Source organism: Amblyomma americanum, chromosome 6 (genome assembly GCF_052857255.1).
Source record: "Amblyomma americanum isolate KBUSLIRL-KWMA chromosome 6, ASM5285725v1, whole genome shotgun sequence".
NCBI lineage: Eukaryota > Metazoa > Arthropoda > Arachnida > Ixodida > Ixodidae > Amblyomma > Amblyomma americanum.
This window is the reverse complement of record NC_135502.1, coordinates 129,213,012-129,218,991: the sequence shown is the minus strand read 5'-3', so window position 1 is coordinate 129,218,991 and position 5,980 is coordinate 129,213,012. Positions and strand designations below refer to the sequence as shown.

General features: G+C 49.0%; 1 pseudogene; it reads right to left on the bottom strand.

Annotated features, from left to right (window-relative positions):
* Positions 1 to 606: 606 nt before the first annotated feature.
* Positions 607 to 3,956, bottom strand: LOC144095506 (uncharacterized; annotated as a pseudogene).
* Between the last annotated feature and the right edge of the window lie 2,024 nt (positions 3,957 to 5,980).

Genomic DNA, 5,980 nt, shown 5'->3' with positions numbered 1-5,980 from the left:
ACATTATATAAACATCCACCGAACGATTATACTATATGCAACTTTCGCTGAAACGCGTAATAGTCTAGGACAAAAGTCGTCAATCATTTTAAAGAGAACACAGTTTCCATAGAACCTCTGAGAGGAGCAAGTAAAGATCGAGAATCGGGCTCTCCATTGGGATGGAAATACATGCCACACCAATAGACTCACCTGATCCGAAATTCATACATCGGGCTCACGCTAGATATAGGCCCAATAAGAGCCTCCTCCTCCCCAACATGTGTTAGCTGGAAGTTTTAATAAGCGAAGTTTCCTAAAATAATTTTGGCGTTACGTATGCAATCTCTGACAGGTACAATTCAAGATATTTAACTGCAAAGTTGATCTGTATTACTACTGCAGGGGAAACTGAAAACAATGCATGGGGCGGTGCTTGAAGAAGGTACTTTGATGTCTTCATATATCATGACTTCTGCTGAAATGTCAAAATTTTAACAGAAAAGTTAGTGCAAAACTCATCAAGAATTTATGATGTCAGTCCGATGCCAAGAGGAGGAGGAGGAGGAGGAACAACTTTATTTACGTCATGGCCTAATGGCATCGTGACCTAATGGCGCCGTGACGGGGGCCCAGGCGGCAACTCAGCGGAGGATCTGAGGCCTTTGTCGCTCAAGAGCCGCCGAGACCTGCTGGACGGCCCAGGTTTGCACGTCACGGTCAGAGCATTCCGCCGCAGCCGCGAGTCGCGGCGGAATCGTTATGCTTTTAGAAGCCTCGTCGGGGAATTTTGTGCAGTCCCATAGGATGTGCGTCAGAGTTGCCCTCTCCCGCTGGCACACGCGACACACATCACTTTCATGTAAGTTTGGGTATAGATGAGTCATTAACACCGGGGTTGGTAAAGTACCAGTTTGTAGTTGTCTAAACAGCACCGCCTCCGCTCGGCTCAGTCCCGGGTGTGGGGGTGGGAAAGTCCTTCGAGCGAGGCGGTAAAACTGCGTAAGTTCATTGAATGTTGTCATGTGGTCTTTGGCACTACACCACGTTGGACGGTCGGTTGCAGCGTCGCGGTTGGTTAGCGCTCGCGCCACAGCATGTGCCGTCTCGTTATGGTTAGCGTGCTTCTCCGACGCATCGTTGCCCGCATGCGCCGGGAACCACCTGAGTCTGACATACCTCTCTTCCCGTTGCAGGTCAGTCGAGCACAGAACGCGCACAGCCTCACCGCACACTTTGCCCTTGGCATAATTCCGCACTGCACTTCGGGAATCACACAGCACCGTTTGGCATCCGGGGTCGGCAATGGCCAAGGCAATGGCTACCTCCTCCGCCTGACATGCCTCTGGGACCCGTAAGCTTGCCGCTGCCCTCGTGGCGCCTGATGACACATCGATGACAGTAGCTACGAACGCCGTGTGGTCTCCCTGGTATTCAGCCGCATCCACGAACCTGGCGTGCGCATCCTTGGCATGAAATTCGATGAGGAATTTGGCCCTCGCCGCTCTTCGCTCCTTAATAAACTCAGGGTTCATGTTTCTCGGGATGAGGTCTACCCGAATCCGGCATCGGGTCCCGTCAGGAACAGGAACGTCACTAGTGGCCTTTTTCAACCTGGGCGTGAAGCCCAAGTAATGAAGTATACGCCTACCGGCCTCGGTCATAGAGAGCCGCTCCAGCTGGGCAGTCTGTTGCGCTTCCGCAAGTTCCTCAAGGGTATTGTGGACCCCGAGTTTCAGGAGCTTGTTGGTGTCCGTACACTCGAAAAGGCCGAGCGCCGCCTTGTAAGCTCGGCGTATGAGGCCGTTGATCTTATTCTTTTCACACTGCGTCCAGTTGTGAAAGGCTGCAACGTAGGTGACGTGGCTAACTACGAATGAGTGCACAAGCCGAATCAAACTTTCTTCTTTCATACCGGCCTTGCGGTTGGCGACTCGTCGGATGAGGCGTATTGCTTTGGTAATCATGGCTGTAAGACGGGAAATGGTCTCGCCGTTGCCCCGTCGCTTGTCTATAATCATGCCAAGCACCCGGATTTTGTCGACCTCAGGGATCACTTGACCGTTCCTCGTGACGATCTTGATGGCCTCGTAATCCCTCGGTTCGCTTTTGTTACGTCTGACGTACTTTGGTGGTAACACCAGGAGTTCTGACTTGGCCGGTGAGCAGATCAATCCGGATCCGTTTAGCTGGTCTTCGATCGCGTCGACGGCTTCTTGCAGGGTGGTCTCAATGTGACCATCGCTGCCTCCCGGAACCCACAGCGTGATGTCATCGGCATAGATAGTGTGCCGGACCCCCTCAACTCGAGAGAGTCGCTTGGCCACCCTGATCATAACGAGGTTGAATAACAACGGGGAGATGACCGAGCCCTGGGGGGTCCCGACACTGCCGAGCCTTTTCGGTTGGAGCCGTAGATCTCCGGCGTAGAGCTCGGTAGTCCGCCCCGTCAGAAAGTTCCTGATGTAAATGTACGTTTTTGTGCCCATGTTGAGTGTGGACACCTGGGCTAGGATCGCAGAGTGTTTCACTTTGTCGAAGGCGCTCTGCAGGTCTAGCCCTAGGATAGCCTTGTTATCTTTCGTTCGGGTATCAGCGTCAATGATATCGTTTTTCAAGAGAATCATCGCATCTTGGGTGTTCAGGGAACGGCGAAACCCGATGATCGTGGTGGGATAAAGTCCCGACTCCTCCAGGTAATCCTGCCACCTACACATGAGGACGTGCTCCAACACCTTGCCCACGCAGGACGTGAGCGAGATGGGCCGGAGGTTGTCCGTGTTCGGTGGCCTGCCTGGTTTGGGAATAAGGATTGTTTTGGCAGTCTTCCACTGCTGGGGCAGTGACCCCGCCCTCCAGCACTTATTGTAATAACCGGTGAGGTTCTCGATCGCCACATCGCTGAGGTTCTTGAGTGCTCTGTTCGAGATGTTATCTGGGCCGACCGCTCACCTGCTGTTTAGTTGGTGCAGGGCCGCTCGAACCTCCTCAACGCTGATGTCGCGGTCCAGCTTCTCGTTAGCTTGACCGCTGTACTCGGGATGGCTATCCGTGGGTGTAATTGGGAGGTACTTGCTGTCTATACGTCTGATTACTTCGGGTTCTCCGTATTCTTTGACTGATCTGTAAATGATCTTTGCGAGGCGGTCGCGTTGGTGGGATTTTGTTTTAGTCTCGTCGAGCAGATGCCGCAATAAGTTCCAGGTCCTACCGCAATGCATTTGGCCGTCTGCGGCGCTACAGATTTCGTTCCACTGTTGCGTGCAGAGCACCCGACAATGGGCTTCGATGGCGCGATTCAGCTTCGCCACCTTCTTCCTGAGGCGCCAGTGGAGTCGTTGCTTCTTCCATCTATTTAGGATAGAGTGTTTTGCCGCGATTAAATGCGCCAGGCGGCTGTCAACCTTGTCAACCTTTTCATCCGTTTCTATGACCTTGGTCGCCTCCTTGATCTTCCCCGCGATATGGGCTGACCATTCTGCTATGTTCTCGATTTCCTCCACCTCCGTTGGTAATAGGCTACGGACGGCATCCCAATCCGTAAAATTATGTTTTCTGGTGTCCTGCGAGGCCTTGATCTCCTCTGGTATGATGACCTCTACGATGTAGTGGTCGCTACCGAGCTCACACCCCGTGTTGTGCAAGGAGATACTGCCCTTCTCGTCGTTCTTCACAAACGTGAGGTCCGGCGTCGTGTCTCTGGACACAGAGTTCCCAATCCTCGTAGGATCAGTCGGGTCTGTGATGAGGGTGAAGCCCAGGTCTATTGTGTCTTGGAACAGGTCGCGCCCCTTGGCCAATTGCTTGTTATATCCCCATGCCGGGTGCGCCGCGTTGAAGTCCCCGCAGGCGACGAGCCTGTGATTCCCCGGCACTGTGCTTGCTATGTGAAGGAGCGTCTTGAATTTCTGTTTCTTGTGTAAAGGGCTGCTGTAGACGTTGAGCAGAAAAGTGCTGTTCTTTTGTTTCTTGCCCATAACGACCTCGATGAGAGTGTATTCAATTTTACTGTTTTGCAACTTATGCTCAATGAAGGTGAGTCCCTTGCGAACCAATGTGCATATCCCTCTACCACCGGTGACCTTCGGAGACTTGGCGTATACCCGATAACCAGGTAGCGATACCGCATCAGTGCGAGTCTCTTGTATCAGGATGATGTCGGGCTTGCGTGCTACTTGTGTTATGTGTTGCTGCAAGACTGCCTTCTTACTAGCGAAACCGTTACAGTTCCAGGTCACGAGACACTTCACTGTTGTTGTAGTTGGTGCTGCTGCTGAAGCGGCCATGATTGTTGCGGATTGTACTGCTGCGTTATTAATTAATGACATTAAAGAATTAATGGCATCATCCTGATTACACAACATGTCATGATGGTGTCCATGATGATGTCGAGCTTTCATTGCAAAGGTTCAGAGGCACAGCTACTTAGTGTATTGATAGATTTATTCCGTTGAGGGGCGTCGACGAACCTCCTTGATGGAAGTTTTCTTCCCTTGGCTAAACAAAGATATTATTGAAACTAAGCGAAAGCTAAAAATGAAAAAGAAATGCAAGAATTTGTGTCTCAAAGAGTTAACTGAATTATTAACAAAGGTGACAGCACCACGAGAAAAGTCATTAAGTCATAGCCTTGCTCATTTTATTTCATATGCTCCATAAAAGTTTAGGCGCTATTTAGGTCAGTCTAAAAAGGCGGTGCGTAAAATAAAGGTTAATGACAAAATTAATGAAGACGCGCACAGTATTCCTGAGCATTTCGATTCTTATCTCCTGAGTGTGTTTTCTGACCTGGCTGAATTTGAGCAGTGCAACACTGATAGGCCGTTTGTACGTGGTGTTATGATCTCCGACACTGTGTTTTGGATATGCTTCAAAAAGCCAATGTTATAAGAAATCTGCAAGACCGGATAAGGTACCAAATGCTTTTTACGAAGGTATGTGTATTCTTAGCTGACTTGTTTCCAATTTTAATTGCAGTTAGGAGAAATACTGACCGACTGGCATAGGGCAAAAGCTGTTCCAATTCATAAAAGGGGTGATTATCTTACACTTTCAAATTACCGTCCTATTTCTATTACAAGCACTTCGGTAAATTATTGAAGCATATTTTTGCAGGCTTTATTCGTCACTTTTTGACAGATCATGGTGTCCTAGCTCTCCATTGCGACGTGGGTTTGGAAAGAGACTTTCGACTCCAACTAAGCTTATGTCAGTTGTTCATGAAACCTTTGAAGTACTTGACTCGTCCAGGCATGTCGATTTCCTGGTTTTGATATTAATAAAGCGTTCGATAAAAATCACCACGGAAAATTAATTACTTCATAAGCTGGAGCGCATTGGTCTTCCTAATATTATATCACTACCTATCTCCGTCATAGAGAGCCCTGCAATATCCATGAGTTAACTTAGGGTGCACGGCGAGGCTGTGTATTAGGAGAACTTTTATTTCTAATCTATATTAATGATACAGTAGACGTAATCTCTGATGATGTCCATGTTAATTTATTTGGAGATTAATTTTTGATTATTAGTAAATTCGTTTCCATTAATGGCCACTAATGTTTGAAGAAATCAGTTATTGCTATATCCGAGTAATATTGGCGTAGATGTTGTGGCATGGAAATCAATGTACACAAAACGGTTTTGCTGTAACAGGGAGTAATGAACCTAGTGTATTTTCTTATGTCCATAACGACACAATAATAACTGGGGTTGAAAAAGAGAAGTACGCAGGAGTCACATTCAATAACAAACGATCTTGGTTAAGCAACATTCCCTTGCGTCTTCGCCGCCGCGGTGGCTGAGTGGTCATGGCGCTCTGGCTGCTGATTCCAAAGACGCAGGTTCGGTCCCAGCCGCTGTGGTCGAATTTCGATGGAGGCGAAATTCTAGAGGCCCGTGTAGTGTGCGATGTTCGTGCACGTTAGGGTGTAGAAATTTCCGCGCACTACGATGTAGTGCGCGGGCCAGCCAGATAAGGTGAACTGCGCAACTTTTGAAA